The 26,215-nt window shown below is 27.9% G+C and overlaps 1 protein-coding gene across 3 annotated transcripts in view; it reads right to left on the bottom strand.

Annotated features, from left to right (window-relative positions):
* Positions 1-6,048: 6,048 nt before the first annotated feature.
* The window catches only part of LOC127841920 (uncharacterized), a 103,772-nt gene continuing 83,605 nt past the window's right edge, over positions 6,049-26,215 (bottom strand). The window contains exon 4 of one of the 3 annotated variants that reach the window (XR_008031421.1): positions 6,049-6,113. The gene's annotated coding sequence lies outside the window, so the exon portion shown is untranslated. Of the gene's footprint in view, positions 6,114-9,266; positions 9,332-22,734; positions 22,800-26,215 lie in introns of those variants that run through there. The other 2 variants (XR_008031422.1, XR_008031423.1) reach the window with 2 other exon arrangements.

Consider the following 26,215-nt stretch of genomic DNA (forward strand, 5'->3'; position numbering starts at 1 on the left):
ATTGATAGAAAACAAAGTTATTTTTGAACTTTTTTTATTTGCATGCCTGACATGGTCATTATACATTTATATTGTGTGTAGTAAATAGCCCAACTCTTGAACGCCATATAAAGAAACAAATATTTCTGATTTGGCATTGATAGAAAAAAGTAATTTTTGAACTTTTTTTTTAATTGCATGCCTAACATGGTCATTATACATGTTTTATGTGTGTAGCAACTAGCACAAGTCTTGAACAACATGAAAAAATTGAAATTTTGCTGTTTTGGCATTGATAAAAAAAGTCATTTTTGAACGTTTTTTTATTTGCATGCCTGACATGGTCATAACAAATTTATAATGTGTGTAGTAAACTCTAAAACAACTTGAGAAGAAAGAAATTTCGATGTTTTGTCGTTGATACAAAAAATGTCATTTTTGAACGTTTTTTATTTGCATGCCTGACATGGCCATTATGCATTTATCATGTGAGTAGGAACTAGCACAACTCGTGAACAACCTGAAAATATAGAAATTTTGCTGTTTTTGCATTGATAGAACAAAAGTCATTTTTGAACTTTTTTTATTTGCATGCCTGACATGGTGATAACAAATTTATAATGTGTGTAGTAACTTGCTGAACTAAAAAACAACTTGAAAAGACAGAAATTTTGATGTTTTGATATTGATAGAAAAGTCATTTTTGAACTTTTTTTTATTTGCATTATACACATGGTCATAATACATTTATAATGTGTGTAGTAACTAGCACAACTCTTTAACAACCTGAAAATATTGAAATTTTGCTGTTTTGGCATTGATAGAAAAGAAAAGTCATTTTTTAACTTTTTTTATTTACATGCCTGACATGGTCATAACAAATTTATAATGTGTGTAGTAACTAGCACAACTCTAAAACAACTTGAAAAGAAAGAAATTTTAATGTTTTGGCATTGATAGAAAAAAGTCACTTTTGAACTTTTGTTTCTTTGCATGCCTGACATGGTCATTATACATTTATAATGTGTGTAGCAACTAGCACAACTCTAAAACAACTTGAAAAGAAAGAAATTTTCATGTTTTGGCATTAATAGAAAAAAAGTCATTTTTTAATTTTTATTTATTTGCATGCCTAACATGGTCATAATACATTTATAATGTGTTTAGTAACTAGGACAACTCTTGAACAACCTGAAAAGATAGAAATTTTGCTGTTTTGGCATGATAGAAATAAAAGTAATTTTTGAACTTTTTATTTGCATGCCTGACCCATGTCATTATACATTTATAATGTGTGTAGTAAATAACCCAACATATAAAGATACACATTTTGCCGTTTTGGCATTGATAGAAAAAAGTCATTTTTGAACTGTCTTTTATTTGCATGCCTGACATAGTCATTATGCATTTATAATGTGTGTAGTAACTAGCACAACTCTTGAACAACCTGAAAAGATAGAAATTTTGCTATTTTGGCATTGATAGAAAAAAATCATGTTTGAACTTTTTTTTGCATGCCTGACATGGTAATTATACATTTATAATGTATGTAGTAAAAAGCATAACTCTTGAACACCTGAAAAGATAAAATTTTTGCTGTTTTGGCATTGATAGAAAAAGTCATTTTTGAACTTTTGTTTATTTGCATGCCTGACATAGTTATAACAAATTTATAATGTGTGTAGTAACTAACACAACTGTAAAACAACTTGAAAAGATAGAAATTTTAATGTTTTTGCATTGATAGAAAAAAGTCTTTTTTGAACTTTTTTTAGTTTGCATTATTATAATTTATACATTTATAATGTGTGTAGTAACACTATCATAACTATTTTATAACCTGAAAAGATAGAAATTTTGCTGTTTTGGCAATGATAGAGAAAAAGTCATTTTTTATTTTTTTTTATATGCATGCCTGACATGGTCATTACACATTTATAATGTGTGTAGTAACCAGCAAACTCTAAAACAACTCGAACAGAAAGAAATTTTGATGTTTTGGCATTGATAGAAAAAAAGTCATTTTTGGCCTGACATGGTCATTATACATTTATAATGTGTGTACTAGCACAACTCTTAAACACCTGAAAAGATAGACATTTTGCTGTTTTGGCATTGATAAAAAAGGAATTTTTTAACTTTTTTATTTGCATGTTTTATTTATTTATGACATAGTTATAACATAGTTATAACATAGTTATATAGTTATAGTTACATAGTTATATGTGTGTAGTAACTAGCACAACTCTTGAACAAATTAAAAAGAAACACATTTTCCTGTTTTGGCATTGACAGAGAAAAAGTCAATTTTTGAACTTTTTTTGTGCATGCCTGACATGGTCATAACAACTCTAAAACAACTTGAAAAACAAGAAATTTCGATGTTTTGCCATTGATAGAAATTTATAATGTGTTACTAGCACAACTCTAAAACAACTTGAAAAAAAGTTATTTTCATGTTTTGGCATTGATAGAAAAAAGGTCATTTTTGAATTTTTATTTATTTGCATGCCTGACATGGTCATTATACATTGATAATGTGTTTAGTAACTAGGACAACTCTTGAACAACCTGAAAAGATAGAAATTTTGCTGTTTTGGAAAAAGTCATTTTTGAATATTTTTTAATTTGCATGCCTGGACATGGTCATAACAAATTTATAATGTGTGTAGTAACTAGCACATCTCTAAAACAACTTAAAAAGAAAGAAATTTTGCTGTTTTGGCATTGATAGAGAAAAAGTCATTTTTGAACATGTTTTTATTTGCAGGCCTGACATGGTCATTACAAATTTATAATGTGTGTAGTAACTTGCTGAACTGAAAAACAACTTGAAAAGAAAGAAATTTTGCTATTTTGTCATTGATAGAAAAAAGTCATTTTTGACCTTTTTTAATATGCATTATACACATGGTCATAATACATTTATAATGTGTGTAGTAAGTAGCACAACTCTTTAACAACCTGAAAAGATAGAAATTTTGCTGTTTTTGGCATTGATAGAAAAAAAGTCATTTTTGAACTTTTTTTATTTACATGCCTGACATGGTCATAAAAATTTATAATGTGTGTAGTAAATAGCACATCTCTAAAACAACTGGAAAAGAAAGAAATTTTGATGTTTTGGTATTGATAGGAAAAAGTCATTTTTGAACTTTTTTTATTTGCATGCCTGACACGGTCATTATACATTTATAACGTATGTTGTATCTAGCACATCTCTTGAACAACATGAAAATATAGAAATTTTGCTGTTTTGGCATTGATAGAAAAGAGTCATTTTTGAACTTTTTTTATTTGCATTATACACATGGTCATATTACATTTAAAATGTGTGTAGAAACTAGCACCACTGTAAAACAACTTGAAAAGAAAGAAATTTTAATGTTTTGGCATTGATACAAAAGTAAAGTCATCTTAAAACTTTTGTTCATTTGCATGCCTAACATGGTCATTATACATTCATAATGTGTGTAGTAACCAGAACAACGCTTGAACAACCTGAAAAGATTAAAATTTTGCTATTTTGGCATTGATAGAAAAAAGTCATTTTTGAACTTTTTTTATTTGCATGCCTGACATGGTCATTATACATAAATAATGTGTGTAGTAACTAGCACAAGTCTTGAAGAACCTGAAAAGACAGAAATTTTGCTATTTATGCATTGATAGAAAAAAGCCATTGTCGAACCTGAAAAGATAAAAAATTTGCTGTTTTGGCATTGATAGAAACAAAGTAATTTTAAAGTGTGTAGTTACTAGCACAACTCTAAAACGACTTTAAAAAAGAAAGAAATGTTGCTGTTTTGGCACTGATAGAAAAAAAGTCATTTTTGAACTTTTTTTAATTGCATGCCTGTCATGGTCATAACAAATTTATAACGTATGTAGTATCTAGCACAACTCTTGAACAACATTAAAACATAGAAATTTTGTTGTTTTGGCATTGATAGAAAAAAGTTATTTTTGAACTTGTTTACATGGTCATGATACATTTATATTGTGTGTAAGTAACAAGCACAACTCTAAAACAAGTTGAGCAGAAAGAAATTTCGATATTTCGGCATTATTAGAAAAAAAGTCATTTTTGAACTGTCTTTTTTTTGCATGCCTGACAAATTTATAATGTGTGTAGTAACTAAATAAACTCAAAAACAACTTGAAAAGAAAGAAATTTTGATGTATTATTAGAAAAAAGTCATATTTGCATGCTTGACATGGTCATTATGCATTTTTAGTTTATGCTTTCCGGTGGTTTATAGGGAAATATCAGTGGAATAAAACTGATAATTTCACTTTTTCAAAAAATGAAAATTATCAGTGAAAATTATCGAAAATTTTCACTGTTTACTGTGAAATGACGCCATTTTTTTACGAAATGACGTCATTATTCCAGCGTTATTCTTTAGTGAAACTCTTTTACAATGTATATAAACTGTGAAAAATGAATAAAATAAAAAGAAAAATTGTTGGATTCGGTGGCATATATCATTTTAATTCACTCGCGATCATAGAAAAAAATATTTTTTCCATGATCACTCGTCAATTAAAATCGATAATCCACCGATTCCAACATATATCCTCTATATAATGTCAGTAGTAACTAGCACAACTCGTGAACAACATGAAAAGATAGAAATTTTGCTGTTTTGGCATTGATAGATAAAAAGTCATTTTAATGTGTGTAGTAACTAGCACAACTCTAAAACGACTTTAAATTTTTTTATTTTTTTTTGCTGTTTTGGCATTGATAGAAAAAAAGTCATTTTTGAACTTTTTTTTATTTGCATGCCTGACATGGTCATAACAAATTTATTATGTGTGTTGTTACTTAATGAACTCAAAAACAACTTTAAAAAAAAAAATTTTAATGCATTGATAGAAAAAAAATTCATTTTTGAACTTTTTTTTATTTGCATGCTTGACATGGTCATTATGCATTTTTAGTTTATGCTTTCCGGTGCTTTATAGGGAAACATCAGTGGAATAAAACTGATAATTTCACTTTTTCAAACAATGAAAATTTTCAGTGAAAATTATCAAAAGTTTTCACTGTTTACTGTGAAATGACGTCATTTTTTTACGAAATGACGTCATTATTCCAGTGTAATTCTTTAGTGAAACTCTTTTACAATGTATATAAACTGTGAAAAAAAGCATAAAATAAAAAGAAAATTTGTTGGATTCGGTGGCATATATCATTTTAATTCACTCGTGATCATAGAAAATATATATTAATTAAAATCGATAATCCACCGATTCCAACATATATCCTCTATATTATGTGAGTAGTTACTAGCACAAGTCGTGAAAATTTGAAAAGATAGAAATTTTGCTGTTTTGGCATTGATAGAAAAATAGTCATTTTTGAACTTTTTTATTTGCATCCCTGACATGGTCATAGCAAATTTATAATGTGTGTAGTAACTAGCACATCTCTTAAACAACTTAAAAAGAAAGAAATTTTGCTGTTTTGGCATTGTAAGAAAAAAAGTTACTTTTGAACTTATTTTTATTTGCATTATACACATGGTCATTATGCATTTATAATGTGTGTAGCACAACTCTAAAAAAACTTGATAAGAAAGAAATTTCGATATTTTGTCATTGATAGAAAAAAGTCATTTTTGAACTTTTTTTATTTGCATGCCTGACACAGGCATTATGCATTATGCATTAAGTCTTTATGCATTTATTAAGTGTGTAGTAACTAGCACAACTCGTGAACAACCTGAAAAGATAGAAATTTTTATGTTTTGGCATTAATAGAAAAAAAGTCTTTTTGAACTTTTTTTATTTGCATGCATGACATGGTCATAACAAATTTATAATGTGTGTAGAAACTAGCACCACTGTAAAACAACTTGAAAAGAAAGAAATTTTAATGTTTTGGCATTGATACAAAAGTTAAGTCATTTTTGAACTTTTGTTCATTTGAATGCCTAACATGGTCATTATACATTCATAATGTGTGTAGTAACTAGAACAACGCTTGAACAACCTGAAAAGATAAAAATTTTGCTGTTATGGCATTGAACGAAAAAAGTCATTTTTGAACTTTTTTTATTTGCATGCCTGACATGGTCATTATACATTAATAATGTGTGTAGTAACTAGCACAAGTCTTGAAGAACCTGAAAAGACAGAAATTTTGCTATTTATGCATTGATAGAAAAAAGCCATTTTATAACCTGAAAAGATAAAAATTGTGCTGTTTTGGCATTGATAGAAAAAAAGTAATTTTAAAGTGTGTAGTTACTAGCACAAACGACTTTAAAAAACAAAGAAATTTTGCTGTTTTGGCATTGAAAGAAAAAAAGTCATTTTTGAACTTTTTTTAATTGCATGCCTGTCATGGTTATAACAAATTTATAATGTGTGTAGTAACTAGCACAACTCTAAAACAACTTGAAAAGAAAGAAATTTTGATGTTTTGGCATTGATAGGAAAAAGTCATTTTTGAACTTTTTTTATTTGCATGCCTGACACAGGCATTATGCATTAAGACATTATGCATTTATAAAGTGTGTAGTAATTAGCACAACTCGTGAACAACCTGAAAATATAGAAATGTTCATGTTTGGGCATTGATAGAAAAAAAAGTCATTTTTGAACTTTATTTATTTCCATGCCTGACATGGTCATATCAAATTTATAATGTGCGTAGTAACTCACTAAACTCTAAAACAATTTGAAAAGAAATAAATTTTGCTGTTTTGGCATTGATAGAAAAAAGTCATTTTTGACCGTTTTTTTATTTGCATTATACACATGGTCATAATACATTTATAATGTGTGTACTAAGTAGCACAAGTCTTTAACAACAAGAAAAGATAGAAATTTTGCTCTTTTGGCATTGATAAAAAAGTCATTTTTGAAAATTTATAATGTGTGAAGTAACTAGCACAACTCTAAAACAACTGGAAAAGAAAGAAATTTTGATGTTTTGGCATTGATAGGAAAAAGTCATTTTTGAACTTTTTTTATTTGCATGCCTGACACGCTAATTTTACATTTATAACGTATGTAGTATCTAGCACAACTCTTATACAACATAAGATGCTTGTTTGTAAGTAACAAGCACAACTCTAAGTTGAGCAGAAAGAAATTTCGATATTTTGGCATTATTAGAAAAAAAAGTCATTTTTGAACTGTCTTTTATTTGCATGCCTGACATAGTCATTATGCATTTATAATGTGTGTAGTAACTAGCACAACTCTTGAACAACCTGAAAAGATAGAAATTTTGCTATTTTGGCATTGATAGAAAAAAAGTCATTTCTGAACTTTTTTTATTTGCATGCCTGACATGGTAATTATATATTTATAATGTGTGTAGTAAAAAGCACAACTCTTGAACACCTGAAAAGATAGAAATTTTGATGTTTTGGCATTGATAAAAAAAGTCATTTTTTAACTTTTGTTTATTTGCATGCCATACATGGTCATTATGCTTTTATAATGTGTGTAGTAACTAGCACAACTCGTGAACAACATGAAAAGATAGAAATTTTGCTGTTTTTATATTGATAGAAAAAAGTCATTTTGAACTTCTTTTATTTGCATGCCTGATATGGTAATTACACATTTATAATGTGTGTAGTATAGAGCCCAACTCTTGAACAACATAAAAAGAAAAAAAATTTGCTGTTATGGCATTGATAGAAAAAAGACATTTTTGAACTTTTTTTTATTTGCATGCCTGACATGGTCATAACAAATTTATAATGTGTGTTGTAACTTAATGAACTCAAAAAAACAACTTAAAAAGAAAGAAATTTTAATGCATTGATAGAAAAAAAATCATTTTTGAACTGTTTTTTATTTGCATGCTTGACATGGTCATTATGCATTTTTAGTTTATGCTTTCCGTTGCTTTATATGGGAAATATCAGTGGAATAAAACTGATAATTAACGAAAATTTTCACTGTTTACTGTGAAATTACGTCTTTTTTTACGAAATGACGTCATTATTCCAGCGTAATTCTTTAGTGAAACTCTTTTACAATGAATATAAACTGTGAAAAAAAGCATAAAATTAAAAGAAAATTGTTGGATTCGGTGGTATAAATCATTTTAATTTACTCGTGATCATAGAAAATAGATATTTTCTATGATCACTCGTCAATTAAAATCGATAATCCACCGATTCCAACATATCCTCTATATAACTCGTGAACAACCTGAAAAGAAAAGAAATTTTCATGTTTTGGCATTGATAGAAACTCTAAAACGACTTTAAAAAAGAATTTTTTTGCTGTTTTGGCATTGATAGAAAAATAGTCATTTTTGAACTTTTTTATTTGCATCCCTGACATGGTCATAACAAATTTATAATGTGTGTAGTAACTAGCACATCTCTTAAACAACTTAAAAAGAAAGAAATTTTGCTGTTTTGGCATTGTTAGAAAAAAAGTCATTTTTGAACTTATTTTTATTATGCATTAAGTCTTTATGCATTTATTAAGTGTGTAGCACAAATCTAAAACAACTTGATAAGAAAGAAATTTCGATATTTTGTCATTGAAAGAAAAAAAGTCATTTTTGAACTTTATTTTTATTATGCATTAAGTCTTTATGCATTTATTAAGTGTGTAGTAACTAGCACAACTCGTGAACAACCTGAAAAGATAGAAATTTTCATGTTTTGGCATTGATAGAAAAAAAGTCATTTTTGAATTTTTTTTATTTGCATGCTTGACATGGTCATAACAAATTTATAATGTGTGTAGTAACTCGCTAAACTTGAAAACAATTTGAAAAGAATTTTTTTTGCTGTTTTGGCATTGATAGAAAAATAGTCATTTTCGAACTTTTTTTATTTGCATGCCTGACATGGTCATAACAAATTTATAATGTGTGTAGTAACCAGCACAACTATAAAACAACTCGAATGGTCATTATACATTTATAATGTGTGTAGTAACTAGCACAACTCGTGAACAACCTGAAAAGATAGAAATTTTTATGTTTTGGCATTAATAGAAAAAAAGTATTTTTTGAACTTTTTTTATTTGCATGCCTGACATGGTCATAACAAATTTATAATGTGTGTAGAAACTAGCACCACTGTAAAACAACTTGAACAGAATGAAATTTTAATGTTTTGGCATTGATACAAAAGTAAAGTCATTTTTGAACTTTTGTTCATATGCATGCCTAACATGGTCATTATACATTCATAATGTGTGTAGTAACTAGAACAACGCTTGAACAACCTGAAAAGATAAAAATTTTGCTGTTATGGTATTGAACGATAAAAGTCACTTTTGAACTTTTTTTATTTGCATGCCTGACATGGTCATTATACATTAATAATGTGTGTAGTAACTAGCACAAGTCTTGAAGAACCTGAAAAGACAGAAATTTTGCTATTTATGCATTGATAGAAAAAAGCCATTTTATAACCTGAAAAGATAAAAATTGTGCTGTTTTGGCATTGATAGAAAAAAAATAATTTTAAAGTGTGTAGTTACTAGCACAAACGACTTTAAAAAACAAAGAAATTTTGCTGTTTTGGCATTGAAAGAAAAAAAGTCATTTTTGAACTTTTTTTAATTGCATGCCTGTCATGGTCATAACAAATTTATAATGTGTGTAGTAACTAGCACAACTCTAAAACAACTTGAAAAGAAAGAAATTTTGATGTTTTGGCATTGATAGGAAAAAGTCATTTTTGAACTTTTTTTATTTGCATGCCTGACACAGGCATTATGCATTAAGACATTATGCATTTATAAAGTGTGTAGTAATAAGCACAACTCGTGAACAACCTGAAAATATAGAAATGTTCATGTTTGGGCATTGATAGAAAAAAAGTCATTTTTGAACTTTATTTATTTATATGCCTGACATGGTCATAACAAATTTATAATGTGCGTAGTAACTCGCTAAACTCTAAAACAATTTGAAAAGAAATAAATTTTGCTGTTTTGGCATTGATAGAAAAATAGTCATTTTTGAACTTTTTTATTTGCATGCCTCTGACATGGTCATAACAAATTTATTATGTGTGTAGTAACTTGCTGAACTGAAAAACAACTTGAAAAGAAAGAAATTTTGATGTTTTGGCATTGATAGAAAAAAGTCATTTTTGACCGTTTTTTTATTTGCATTTTACACATGGTCATAATACATTTATAATGTGTGTACTAAGTAGCACAAGTCTTTAACAACCTGAAAAGATAGAAATTTTGCTGTTTTGGCATTGAAAAAAAGTCATTTTTGAAAATATATAATGTGTGTAGTTACTAGCACAACTCTAAAACAACTGGAAAAGAAAGAAATTTTGATGTTTTGGCATTGATAGGAAAAAGTCATTTTTGAACTTTTTTTATTTGCATGCCTGACACGGTCATTATACATTTATAACGTATGTTGTATCTAGCACATCTCTTGAACAACATGAAAATATAGACATTTTGCTGTTTTGGCATTGATAGAAAGGTGTCATTTTTGAACTTTTTTTTATTTGCATGCCTGACACGGTGATTATACATAATGTGTGTAAGTAACTAGCACAACTCTATAACAACTTGAGAAGAAACAAATTTCGATGCTTTGTCATTGATAGAAAAAAGTCATTTTTGAACTTTTTTATTTGCATGCTTGACATGGCCATTATGCATTTATAATATGATAACGTATGTAGTATCTAGCACAACTCGTGAACATCCTGAAAATATAGTAATTTTGCTGTTTTTGCATTGATAGAAAAAAGTCATTTTTGAACTTTTTTTATTTGCATGCCTGACATGGTCATAACAAATTTATAATGCGTGTAGTAACTAGCACATCTCTAAAAGAACTTAAAAAGAAATTTTGCTGTTTTGGCATTGATAGAGAAAAAGTCATTTTTTTATTTGCATTATAGACCTGGTCATATTACATTTATAATGTGTTTAGTAACTAGCGGAACTCTTTAACAACCTGAAAAGATAATAATTTTGCTGTTTTGGCATTGATAGAAAAAAAAAGTCATTTTAATTTTTTTTATTTACATACCTGACATGGTCATAACAAATTGATAACGTATGTAGTATCTAGCACAACTCTTGAACATCCTGAAAAGATAGAAATTTTAATCTTTTGGCATTGATAGAAAAAAAGTCAATTTTGAACGTTTTTTTATTTGCATGCCTGACATGGTCATAACAAATTTATAATGTGTGTAGTAACTAGCACAACTCTTAAACAACTTGAAAAGAAAGAAATTTTGATGTTTTGGCATTGATAGGAAAAAAGTCATTTTTGAACTTTTTTTATATGCATTCCTGACATGGTCATAACAATTTTATAATGTGTGTAGTAACTCGCTAAACTCTAAAACAATTTGAAAACAAATAAATTTTGCTGTTTTGGCATTGATAGAAAAATAGTCATTTTCGAACTTTTTTTATTTGCATGCCTGACATGGTCATAACAAATTTATAATATGTGTAGTAACCAGCACAACTCTAAAACAACTCGAACAGAATTTTTTTTTGATGTTTTGGCATTGATAGAAAAAAAGTCATTTTTGGCCTGACATGGTCATTATACATTGATAATATGTTTAGTAACTAGGACAACTCTTGAAAAACCTGAAAAGATAGAAATTTTGCTGTTTTGGAAAAAAGTCATTTTTGAATTTTTTTTAATTCGCATGCCTGGACATGGTCATAACAAATTTATGATGTGTGTAGTAACTAGCACATCTCTAAAACAACTTAAAAAGAAAGAAATTTTGCTGTTTTGGCATTGATAGAGAAAAGGTCATTTTTTGAACATGTTTTTATTTGCAGGCCTGACAGGGTCATTATACATTTATAATGTGTGTAGTAAATAACCCAACTCTTGAACAAGATATAAAGAAACGAATTTTGCTGTTTTGGCATTGATAGATAAAAGTCAATTTTAATTTTTTTTATTTGCATACCTGACATGGTCATAACAAATTTATAATGTGTGTAGTAACTTGCTGAACTGAAAAACAACTTTAAAAAAAAAGAAATTTTGCTATTTTGGCATTGATAGAAAAAAGTTATTTTTGATCTTTTTTTAATTTGCATTATACACATGTTCATAATACATATATAATGTGTGTAGTAAGTAGCACAAGTCTTTTACAACCGGAAAAGATAGAAATTTTGCTGTTTTGGCATTGATAGGAAAAAGTCATTTTTGAACTTATTTTAATTGCATGCCTCACACGGTCATGATACATTTATAATGTGTGTAAGTAACTAGCACAACTCTAAAACAACTTGAGAAGAAAATTTTTTCGATGTTTTGGCTTTGTTAGAAAAAAGTCATTTTTGAACTGTCTTTTATTTGCATGCCTGACATAGTCATTATGCATTTATAATGTGTGTAGTAACTAGCACAACTCTTGAACAACCTGAAAAGATAGAAATTTTGCTATTTTGGCATTGATAGAAAAAAAGTCATTTCTGAACTTTTTTTATGTGCATGCCTGACATGGTAATTATATATTTATAATGTGTGTAGTAAAAAGCACAACTCTTGAACACCTGAAAAGATAGAAATTTTGATGTTTTGGCATTGATAAAAAAGTCATTTTTTAACTTTTGTTTATTTGCATGCCTGACATGGTCATTATGCTTTTATAATGTGTGTAGTAACTAGCACAACTCGTGAACAACATGAAAAGATAGAAATTTTGCTGTTTTTACATTGATAGAAAAAAAGTCATTTTTGAACTTCTTTTATTTGCATGCCTGATATGGTAATTACGCATATATAATGTGTGTAGTATAGAGCCCAACTCTTGAACAACATAAAAAGAAACAAATTTTGCTGTTATGGCATTGATAGAAAAAAGACATTTTTGAACTTTTTTTATTTGCATGCCTAACATGGTCATAACAAATTGGTAACGTATCTAGCACATATCTTGAACATCCTGAAAAGACAGAAATTTAAATGTTTTGGCATTGATAGAAAAAAAAGTCATTTTTGAAAAAAAAAATTATTTGCATGCCTGACATAGTCATTTTACATTTATTATGTGTGTATGTAACGAGCACAACTCTTTAACAACTTGAGAAGAAATATATTTCGATGTTATGTCATTGATAGAAAAAAAAGTCATTTTTGAACTTTTTTTATTTGCATGCCTGACATGGTCATTATGCATTTATAATGTGTGTAGTAACTAGCACAACTCGTAAACAACCTGAAAAGATAGAAATTTTGCTGTTTTGGCATTGATAGAAAAAGAGGCATTTTTTAACTTTTGTTTGTTTGCATGCCTAACATTGTTATTATTCATTTATAATGTGTGTAGTAACTAGAACAACGCTTGAACAACATAAAAAGATAAAAATTTTGCTGTTTTGGCATTGATTGAAAAAAAGTCATTTTGTAACTTTTTTTTATTTGAATGCTTGACTTGGTCATTATACATTAATAATGTGTGTAGTAACTAGCTCAAGTCTTGAAGAACCTGAAGAGAAAGAAATTTTGCTATTTTGGCATTGATAGAAAAAAGTCATTTTTGAATATTTTTTATTTTCTTGGTCATTAAACATTTATCATGTGTGTATCATAACTTTTTTATAACCTGAAAAGATAGAAAATTTGCTGTTTTGGCATTGATAGATAAAAAAGCATTTTAATGTGTGTAGTAACTAGCACAACTCTAAAACGACTTTAAAAAAGAATTTTTTTGCTGTTTTGAAAAAAGTCATTTTTGAACTTTTTTTATTTGCATGCCTGACATGGTCATAACAAATTTATAATGTGTGTTGTAACTTAATGAACTCAAAAACAACTTAAAAAGAAAGAAATTTTAATGCATTGATAGAAAAAAAATCATTTTTGAACTGTTTTTTATTTGCATGCTTGACATGGTCATTATGCATTTTTAGTTTATGCTTTCCGTTGCTTTATAGGGGAAATATCAGTGGAATAAAACTGATCATTTCACTTTTTCAAACAATGAAAATTATCAGTGAAAAATAAAGAAAATTTTCACTGTTTACTGTGAAATTACGTCTTTTTTTTCACGAAATGACGTCATTATTCCAGCGTAATTCTTTAGTGAAACTCTTTTACAATGTATAAACTGTGAAAAAAAGCATAAAATTAAAAGAAAATTGTTGGATTCGGTGGTATATATCATTTTAATTCACTCGTCAATTAAAATCGATAATCCACCGATTCCAACATATCCTCTATATAACTCGTGAACAACCTGAAAAGAAAAGAAAATTTCATGTTTTGGCATTGATAGAAACTCTAAAACGACTTTAAAAAAGATTTTTTTTGCTGTTTTGGCATTGATAGAAAAATAGTCATTTTTGAACTTTTTTATTTGCATCCCTGACATGGTCATAACAAATTTATAATGTGTGTAGTAACTAGCACATCTCTTAAACAACTTAAAAATAAAGAAATTTTGCTGTTTTGGCATTGTTAGAAAAAAAGTCATTTTTGAACTTATTTTTATTTGCATTATACACATGGTCATTATGCATTTATAATGTGTGTAGCACAAATCTAAAACAACTTGATAAGAAAGAAATTTCGATATTTTGTCATTGAAAGAAAAAAAGTCATTTTTGAACTTTATTTTATTATTAGGCATTTAGTCTTTATGCATTAATTAAGTGTGTAGTAACTAGCACAACTCGTGAACAACCTGAAAAGATAGAAATTTTCATGTTTTGGCATTGATAGAAAAAAAGTCATTTTTGAATTTTTTTTATTTGCATGCCTGACATGGTCATAACAAATTTATAATGTGTGTAGTAACTCGCTAAACTTTAAAACAATTTGAAAAGAATTTTTTTTTGCTGTTTTGGCATTGATAGAAAAATAGTCATTTTCGAACTTTTTTTTATTTGCATTATACACATGGTCATATTACATTTATAATGTGTTTAGTAACTAGCACGACACTTTAACAACCTGAAAAGATAGAAATTTTGCTCTTGTGGCATTGATAGAAAAAAAGAGTCATTTTTGAACTTTTTTTATTTGCATGCCTGACATGGTCATAACAAATTTATAATGTGTGTAGAAACTAGCACCACGGTAAAACAACTTGAAAAGAAAGAAATTTTAATGTTTTGGCATTGATAGAAAAAAAAGTCATTTTTGAACTTTTACTCATTTGCATGCCTAACATGGTCATTATACATTCATAATGTGTGTAGTAACTAGAACCACGCTTGAAAAACCTGAAAAGATAAAAATTTTGCTGTTTTGGCATTGATAGAAAAAAGTCATTTTTAAACTTTTTTTATTTGCATGCCTGACATGGTCATTATACGTTAATAATATGTGTAGTAACTAGCACAAGTCTTGAAGAACCTGAAAAGACAGAAATTTTGCTATTGATGCATTGATAGCAAAAAGCCATTTTATAACCTGAAAAGATAAAAATTTTGCTGTTTTGGCATTGATAGAAAAAAAGTAATTTTAAAGTGTGTAGTTACTAGCACAACTCTAAAACGACTTTAAAAAAGAAAGAAATTTTGCTGTTTTGGCATTGATAGAATTTTTTTTATTTTTGAACTTTTTTTTAATTGCATGCCTGTAATGGTCATAACAAATTTATAATGTGTGTAGTAACTAGCACAACTCTAAAACAACTTGAAAAGAATTTTTTTTTGATGTTTTGGCATTGATAGGAAAAAGTCATTTTTGAACTTTTTTATTTGCATGCCTGACATTATACATTTATAACGTATGTAGTATCTAGCACAACTCTTCAACAACATGAAAAGATAGAAATTTTGCTGTTTTGGCATTGATAGAAAAAAGTCATTTTTGAACCTGTTTACTTGCATGCCTAACATGGTCATGATACATTTATATTGTGTGTAAGTAACAAGCACAACTCTAAAACAAGTTGAGCAGAAAGACATTTCGATGTTTTGGCATTATTAGAAAAAAGTCATTTTTGAACTGTCTTTTATTTGCATGCCTGAGTGACATAGTCATTATGCATTTATAATGTGTGTAGTAACTAGCACAATTCTTGAACAACCTGAAAAATTAGAAATTTTGCTGTTTTGGCATTTATAATGAGTGTAAGTAACTAGCACTACTCTAAAACAACTTGAAAAGAAAGAAATTTTAATGTTTTGGTATTGATAGAAAAAAAATCATTTTTGAACTTTTTTTATTAACATGCCTGACATGGTCATAACAAATTTATAATGTGTGTAGTAACTAAATGAACTCAAAAACAATTTGAAAAGAAAGAAATTTTGATTTATTAATAGAAAAAATTCATTTTTGAACTTTTTTTTTGCATGCTTGACATGGTCATTATGCATTTTTAGTTTTTGCTTTCCGGTGGTTTATAGGGAAATATCAGTGGAATAAAACTGATAATTTCACTGTTTCAAACAATGAAAATAATGTTTACTGTGAAATGACGTCATTTTTTTACGAAATGACGTCATTATTCCATCGTTATTCTTTAGTGAAACTCTTTTACAATAAACTGTGAAAAATGAATAAAATAAAAAGAAAAATTGTTGGATTCGGTGGCATATATCATTTGAATTCACTCGTCAATTAAAATCGATAATCCACCGATTCCAATATATATCCTCTATATAATGTCAGTAGTAACTGGCACAACTCGTGAACAACCTGAAAAGATATAAATTTTGCTGTTTTGGCATTGATTGAAAAAAAGTCATTTTTGAACTTTTTTATTTGCATCCCTGACATGGTCATAACAAATTTATAATGTGTGTAGTAACTAGCATATCTCTAAAGCAAAGAAATTTTCTGTTTTGGCATTATTAGAAAAAAAAGTCCTTTTTGAACTTATTTTTATTTGCATAATACACATGGTCATTAAGCATTTATAATGTGTGTAGTAACTAGCACAACTCTAAAACAACTTGATAAGAAAGAAATTTCGATATTTTGTCATTATAGAAAAAAGTCATTTTTGAACTTTTTTTATTTGCATGGTCATAACAAATTTATAATGTGTGTAGTAATTAGCACAACTCTAAAACAACTTGAAAAGAAAGAAATTTTGATGTTTTGTCATTAATAGGAAAAAGTCATTTTTGAACTTTTTTTATTTGCATGCATGCCACAGGCGTTATGCATTAAGACATTATGCATTTATAAAGTATGTAGTAATTAGCACAACTCGTGAACAGCCTGAAAATATAGAAATGTTCATGTTTTGGCATTGATAGAAAAAAAGTCATTTTTGAACATTTTTTATTTTCATGCCTGACATGGTCATAACAAATTTATAATGTGTGTAGTAACTCGCTAAACTCTAAAACAATTTGAAAACAAATAAATGTTGCTGTTTTGGCATTGATAGAAAAATAGTCATTTTTGAAATTTTTTATTTGTATCCCTGACATGGTCATAACAAATTTATAATGTGTGTAGTAACTAGCACAACTCTAAAACAGCTTGATGTGAAAGAAATTTCGATATTTTGTCATTGATAGAAAAAAAGTCATTTTTTAACTTTTTTTATTTGCATGCCTGACACAGGCATTATGCATTAAGTCATTATTCATTTATAAAGTGTGTAGTAATTAGCACAACTCGTGAACAACCTGAAAATATAGAAATGCTCGTTTTGGCATTGATAGAAAAAAAGTCATTTTTGATCTTTTTTTTATTTCCATGCCTGACATGGTCATAACAAATTTATAATGTGTGTAGTAACTCGCTAAACTCTAAAACAATTTGAAAAGAAATAAATTTTGCTGTTTTGGCATTGATAGAAAAATAGTTATTTTTGAACTTTTTTTATTTGCATTATACACATGGTCATAATACATTTATAATGTGTGTACTAAGTTGCACAAGTCTTTAACAACCTGAAAAGATAGAAATTTTGCTGTTTTGGCATTGATAAAAAAAGTCATTTTTGAAAATTTATAATGTGTGTAGTAACTAGCACAACTCTAAAACAACTGGAAAAGAAAGAAATTTTGATGTTTTGGCATTGATAGGAAAAAGTCATTTTTGAACTTTTTCTATTTGCATGCCTGACACGGTCATTATACATTTATAACATATGTTGTATCTAGCACATCTCTTGAACAACATGAAAAGATAGAAATTTTGCTGTTTTGGCATTGATAGAAAAGAGTCATTTTTGAACTTTTTTTTATTTGCATGCCTGACATGGTCATTATACATTTATAATGTGTGTAAGTAACTAGCACAACTCTAAAACAACTTAAGAAGAAAGAAATTTCGATGCTTCGTCATTGATAAAAAAGTCTTTTTTATTTGCATGGCTGACATGGCCATTATGCATTTATAATGTGTGTAGTAACTAGCACAACTCGTGAACATCCTGAAAATATAGAAATTTTGCTGTTTTTGCATTGATTGAAAAAAAGTCATTTTTGAACTTTTTTTATTTGCATGCCTGACATGTTCATAACAAATTTATAATGTATGTAGTAACTAGCACATCTCTAAAAAACTTAAAAAGAAAGAAATTTTGCTGTTTTGGCATTGATAGAGAAAAAGTCATTTTTGAACTTTTTTTATTTGCATTATACACATGGTGATATTACATTTATAATGTGGGTACTAACTGGCACAACTCTTAAACAACCTGAAAAGTGGAAAATTTTGCTGTTTTGGCATTGATTGAAAAAAAAGTCATTTTTGAACTTTCTTTATTTACATGCCTTACATGGTCATAACAAATATATAATGTGTTTAGAAACTAGCACAACTCTAAAACAACTTGAAAAGAAAGAAATTTAAATGTTTTGGCATTGATAGAAAAGAAAAGTCATTTTTGAACTTTTGTTTATTTGCATGCATCACATAGTTAGAACAAATTTATAATGTGTGTAGTAACTAACAAAACTGTAAAAAAAAACTTTAAAAGAAAGAAATTTTAATGTTTTGGCATTGATAGAAACAAAGGCATTTTTGAACTTTTGTTTATTTGCATGCCTGACATGGTCATTATACATTCATAATGTGTGTAGTAACTAGAACAACGCTTAAACAACCTGAAAAGATAAAATTTTTGCTGTTTTGGCATTGATAGAAAAAAGTCATTTTTTAACTTTTTTTTATTTGCATACCTGACATGGTCATTATACATTATTAATGTGTGTAGTAGCTAGCACAAGCCTTGAAGAACCTGAAAAGACAGAAACATTGCTATTTATGCATTGATAGAAAAAAGCCATTTTTGAATTATTTTTATTTGCTTGGTCATTATACATTTATAATGTGTGAAGTAACACTTTCATAACTCTTTTATAACCTGAAAAGAAAAATATTTTGCTGTTTTGGCATTGATAGAAAAAAAGTAATTTTAAAGTGTTTAGTTAATAGAACAACTCTAAAACGACTTTAAAAAAGAAAGAAATTTTGCTGTTTTGGCATTGATAGAAAAAAGTCATTTTTGAACTTTTTTTATTTGCATGACTGACATGGTCATAACAAATTTATAATGTGTGTAGTTACAAGCACAACTTTATAACAACTTGAAAAGAAAGACATTTTGATGCTTTGCCATTGATAGGAAAAAGTCATTTTTGAAGTTTTTTTATTTGCATGCCTGACACGCTCATTATACATTTATAATGTGTGTAAGTAACAAGCACAACTCTAAAACAACTTGAGCAGTAAGAAATTTCGATGTTTTGGCTTTGTTAGAAAAGAGTCATTTTTTAACTGTCTTTTATTTGCATGCCTGACATAGTCATTATGCATTTATAATGTGTTAAGTAACTAGCACAACTCGTGAACAACATGAAAAGATAGAAATTATGCTGTTTTGGCATTCATAATGTGTGTAAGTAACTAGCACAACTCTAAAACAACTTGAAAAGAAAGAAATTTCAATGTTTTGGTAGTGATAGAAAAAAGTCATGTTTGAACTTTTGTTAATTTGCATGCCTGACATGGTCATTAAACATTTATAATGTGTGTAGTAACTAGAACAAGTCTTGAAGAACCTTAAAAGACAGAAATTTTGCTATTTTGGCATTGATAGAAAAAAGTCATTTTTCAACTTTTTTTTATTTTTGGTCATTATACATTTATAATGTTTGTAGTAACATTATCATAACTCTTTAATAACCTGAAAAGATAGAAATTTTTCTGTTTTGGCATTGATAATGTGTGTAAGTAACTAGCACTACTCTAAAACAACTTGAAAAGAAAGAAATTTTAATGTTTTGGTATTGAAAGAAAAAAATCATTTTTGAACTTTTTTTATTCGCATGCCTGATATGTTAATAACACATTTATAATATGTGTATGTAACACGCACAACTCTAAAACAACTTGAGAAGCAAGAAATTTCGTTGTTTTGTCATTGATAGAAAATAAGTCATTTTTTACTTTTTTTATTTGCATGCCTGACATGGTCATTATGCATTTATAATGTGTGTAGTAACTAGCACAACTCGTGAACAACCTGAAAAGATAGAAATTATGCTGTTTTGGCATTGATAGAAAAAAATAGTTATTTTTGAACTTTTTATTTATTTGCAAACCTGACATGGTAATTACACACTTATAATGTGTGTATTGAAAAGCTCAACTCTTTAACAACATAAAAACAAACAAATTTTGATGTTTTGGCATTGATATATAAAAAGTCATTTTTGAACTTTTTTTTAATTGCATGCCTGTAATGGTCATAACAAATTTATAATGTGTGTAGTAACTAGCACAACTCTAAAACAACTTGAAAAGAAATAAATTTTGATGTTTTGGCATTGATAGGAAAAAGTCATTTTTGAACTTTTTTTTTTTATTTGCATGCCTGACACGCTCATTATACATTTATAACGTATGTAGTATCTAGCACAACTCTTGAACAACATTTCAAGTCATTTTTGAAAATTTATAATGTGTGTAGTAACTAGCACAATTCTAAAACAACTGGAAAAGAAAGAAATTTTGATGTTTTGGCATTGATAGGAAAAAGTCATTTTTGAACTTTTTTTATTTGCATGCCTGACACGGTCATTATACATTTATAACGTACGTTGTATCTAGCACATGAACAACATGAAAAGATAGAAATTTTGCTGTTTTGGCATTGATAGAAAAGAGTCATTTTTGAACTTTTTTTTTATTTGCATGCCTGACATGGTGATTATACATAATGTGTGTAAGTAACTAGCACAACTCTATAACAACTTGAGAATAAAGAAAATTTGATTGTCATTGATAGAAAAAAAGTCATTTTTGAAATTTTTTATTTGCATGCCTGACATGGTCATTATGCATTTATAATATGTGTAGTAACTAGCACATCTCGTGAACATCCTGAAAATATAGTAATTTTGCTGTTTTGGCATTGATGGAAAAAAAGTCATTTTTGAACTTTTTTTTTATTTGCTTGGTCATTATACATTTATAAGTGTGTGGTAATTATCATAACTATTTTATAACCTAAAAAGATAGAAATTTTGCTGTTTTGGCATTGATAGAAAAAAAGTCATTTTAAAGTGTGTAGTAACTTGCACAACTCTAAAACGACTTTAAGAAAGAAAGAAACTTTGCTTCTTTTGGCATTGATAGAAAAAAAGTCATTTTTGAACTTTTTTTTATTTGCATGCCTGACATGGTCATAACAAATTTTTAATGTGTGTATTAACTAGCACAACTCTAAAACAACTCGAAAAGAAAGAAATTTTGATGTTTTGGCATTGATAGGAGAAAGTCATTTTTGAACTTTTTTTTATTTGCACGGTCATTATACATTTATAACGTATGTTGTTTCTAGCACATCTCTTGAACAAAAAGATAGAAATTTTGCTGTTTTGGCATTGATAGAAAAATAGTCATTTTTGAACTTTTTTTTATTTGCATGCCTGACATGGTCATTATACATTAATAATGTGTGTACTAACTAGCACAAGTCTTGAAGAACCTTAAACATGGTCATAACAAATTTATAATGTGTGTTGTAACTTAATGAACCCAAAAACAACTTAAAAAGAAAGAAATTTTAATGAATTTATGAAAAAAAAATCATTTTTCAACTTTTTTTTATTGTCATGCTTGACATGGTCATTATGCATTGTTAGTTTATGCTTTCCGTAGCTTTGTAGAAAAAAAGTTATTTTTGAACTTTTTTTATTTGCATGCCAGACATGGTCAGTATGCTTTTATAATGTGTTTAGTACAGAGCCCAACTCTTGAACAACATAAAAATAAACAAATTTTGCTGTTTTGGCATTGATAGAAAAAAGACATTTTTGAACTTTTTTTTATTTGCATGCCTGACATGGTCATAACAAATTGATAACGTATGTAGTATCTAGCACAACTTTTGAATATCCTGAAAAGATAGAAATTTAAATGTTTTGGCATTGATAGAAAAAAAGTCATTTTTAAATTTTTTTTATTTTCATGCCTGACATAGTCATTATACATTTATTATGTGTGTATGTAACGAGCAAAACTCTTTCACAACCTGAGAAGAAAGATATTTCGATGTTTTGTCATTGATAGAAAAAAAGTCATTTTTGAATTTTTTTATTTGCATGCCTGACATGGTCATTATGCATTTATAATGTGTGTAGTAACTAGCACAACTCGTGAACAACCTGAAAAGAAAGAAATTTTGCTGTTTTGGCATTGATAGAAAAAAAGGCATTTTTGAACTTTTTTTTATTTGCATGCCTGACATGGTTATTATTCATTTATAATGTGTGTAGTAACTAGAACGACGCTTGAACAACATAAAAAGATAAAAAAATTGCTGTTTGGCATTGATTGAAAAAAAGTGATTGTTTAACTTTTTTTTATTTGCATGCCTGACATGGTCATTATACATTAATAATGTGTGTAGTAACTAGCACAAGTCTTGAAGAACCTGAAAAGAAAGAAATTTTGCTACTTTGGAATTGATAGAAAAAAAAGTCATTTTTGAACTTTTTTTATTTGCTTGGTCATTATACATTTATCATGTTTGTAGTAACTATCATAACTTTTTTATAACCTGAAAAGATAGAAAATTTGCTGTTTTGGCATTGATAGAAAAAAAGTCATTTTAATGTGTGTAGTAACTAGCACAACTCTAAAACGACTTTAAAAAAGAATTTTTTTTGCTGTTTTGGCATTGATAGAAAAAAGTCATTTTTGAACTTTTTCATTTGCATGTCTGACATGGTTATAACATATTTATAATGTGTGTTGTAACTTAATGAACTTAAAAACAACTTAAAAAGAAAGACATTTTAATGCATTTATAAACAAAAATTCATTTTTGAACTTTTTTATTGTCATGCTTGACATGGTCATTATGCATTGTTAGTTTATGCTTTCCGGTGCTTTATAGGGAAATATCAGTGGAATAAAACTGATAATTTCACTTTTTTAAACAATGAAAATTATCAGTGAAAATTATCGAAAATTTTCTCTGTTTACTGTGAAATGACGTCATTTATTTACGAAATGACGTCATTATTCCAGCGTTATTCTTTAGTGAAACTCTTTTACAATGTATATAAACTGTGAAAAATGAATAAAATAAAAAGAAAAATTGTTTGTTTCGGTGGCATATATCATTTTTAAATTCACTCGTTGATTATAGAAAAAATATATTTTCTATGATCACTTCGTCAATTAAAATCGATAATCCACCGCTTCCAACATACATCCTCTATATAATGTCAGTAGTAACTAGCACAATTCTTGAAACAACCTGAAAATTAGAAATTTTGCTGTTTTTGCATTTATAATGAGTGTAAGTAACTAGCACTAATCAAAACAACTTGAAAAGAAAGAAACTTTGCTGTTTTTACATGATAGAAAAAAGTCATTTTTGAACTTCTTTTATTTGCATGCCCTGATATGGTAATTACACATTTATAATGTGTGGTAGTTATAGAGCCACCAACCTCTTGACAACTAAAAATAGAACAAATTTCTGCCTGTTTTACGGGGCATTTGATAGAAAAAAAGACATTCTTTGAACTTTTTTTTATTTGCATGCTGACATGGTCATAACAAATTGATAACGTATGTAGTATTAGCACAACTTTTGAAACTATCGTGAACTGAAAAGATAGAAATTTAAATGTTTGGCATAAATAGAAAAAAAGTCTTTTTTAAACTTTTTTATTTGCATGCCTGACATGGTCATAACAAATTTATTATTTGTGTAAACTAGCACAACTATAAAACAACTTGAAAAGAAAGAAATTTTAATGTTTTGGCATTGATACAAAGTAAAGTCATTTTTGAACTTTTGTTCATTTGCATGCCTACATGGTCATTATACATTCATAATGTGTGTAGTAACTAGAGCAACGCTTGAACAACCTGAAAAGATAAAAAATTTGCTGTTATGGCATTGATAGAAAAAAGTCATTTTTGAACTTTTTTTAATTTTGCATGCCTGACATGGTTATTATACATTAATAATGTGTGTAGTAACTAGCACAAGTCTTGAACAACCTGAAAAGACAGAAATTTTGCTATTTATGCATTGATAGAATAAAGCCATTTTATTACCTGAAAAGATAAAAATTGTGCTGTTTTGGCATTGAAAGAAAAAAAGTAATTTTAAAGTGTGTAGTTACTAGCACAACTCTAAAACGACTTTAAAAAAGAAAGAAATTTTGCTGTTTTGGCATTGAAAGAAAAAAGTCATTTTTGAACTTTTTTTAATTGCATGCCTGTTATGGTCATAACAAATTTATAATGTGTGTAGTAACTAGCACAACTCTAAAACAACTTGAAAAGAAAATTTTTTGATGTTTTGGCATTGATAGGAAAAAGTCATTTTTGAACTTTTTTTTTTTGCATGCCTGACACAGGCATTATGCTTAAGACATTATGCATTTATAAAGTGTGTAGTAATTAGCACAACTCGTGAACAACCTGGAAATATAGAAATGTTCATGTTTGGGCATTGATAGAAAAAAAGTCATTTTTGAACTTTTTTTATTTCCATGCCTGACATGGTCATAACAAATTTATAATGTGTGTAGTAACTCGCTAAACTCTAAAACAATTTAAAAAGAAATATATTTTGCGTTTTTTGGCATTGGTAGAAAAATAGTCATTTTTGAACTTTTTATTTGCATGCCTGACATGGTCATAGCAAATTTATTATGTGTGTAGCAACTTGCACAACTCTTGAACAACCTGAAAAGATAGAAATTTTGCTATTTTGGCATTGATAGAAAAAAATCATTTTTGAACTTTTTTTGCATGCCTGACATTGTAATTATACATTTATAATATATGTAGTAAAAAGCATAACTCTTGAACACCTGAAAAGATAAAATTTTTGCTGTTTTGGCATTGATAGAAAAAGTCATTTTTGAACTTTTGTTTATTTGCATGCCTGACATAGTTATAACAAATTTATAATGTGTGTAGTAACTAACACAACTGTAAAAGAACTTGAAAAGAAAGAAATTTTAATGTTTTTGGCATTGATAGAAAAAAGTCTTTTGAACTTTTTTTAATTTGCATTCTTATAATTATACATTTATAATGTGTGTAGTAACACGATCATAACTCTTTTATAAACCTGAAAAGGATAGAAATTTTGCTGTTTTGGCAATGATAGAGAAAAAGTCATTTTTGAATTTTTTTCATTTGCATGCCTGAACATGGTCATTAAACATTTATAATGTGTTTAGTAACTAGGACATCTCTTGAACACCTGAAAAGATAGAAATTTTGCTGTTTGGCATTGATAAAAAAGTAATTTTTTTACTTTTTTTTTGCATTTTTTATTTATTTATGACAGAGTTATAACAAAATGTATAATGTGTGTAGTAACTAGCACAACTCTTGAACAAATTAAAAAGAAACACATATTCCTGTTTTGGCATTGACAGAGAAAAAGTCATTTTGAACTTTTTTGTGCATGCCTGACATGGTCATAACAAATTTATAATGTGTTACGAGCACAACTCTAAAACAACTTGAAAAAACAGAAATTTCGATGTTTTGCCATTGATAGAAATTTATAATGTGTTACTAGCACAACTCTAAACAAAACTAAAAAAGTTATTTTCATGTTTTGGCATTGATAAAAAAGGTCTTTTTGAATTTTATTTATTTGCATGCCTGACATGGTCATTATACATGATAATGTGTTTAGTAACTAGGACATCTCTTTGAACAACCTGAAAAAGATAGAAAATTTGCTGTTTTGAAAAAAGTCATTTTTGAATTTTTTTTAATTCGCATGCCTGGACATGGTCATAACAAATTTATAATGTGTGTAGTAACTAGCACATCTCTAAAACAACTTAAAAAGAAAGAAAG

This window comes from Dreissena polymorpha, chromosome 8, assembly GCF_020536995.1.
Source record: "Dreissena polymorpha isolate Duluth1 chromosome 8, UMN_Dpol_1.0, whole genome shotgun sequence".
Classification (NCBI taxonomy): Eukaryota; Metazoa; Mollusca; class Bivalvia; order Myida; family Dreissenidae; genus Dreissena; species Dreissena polymorpha.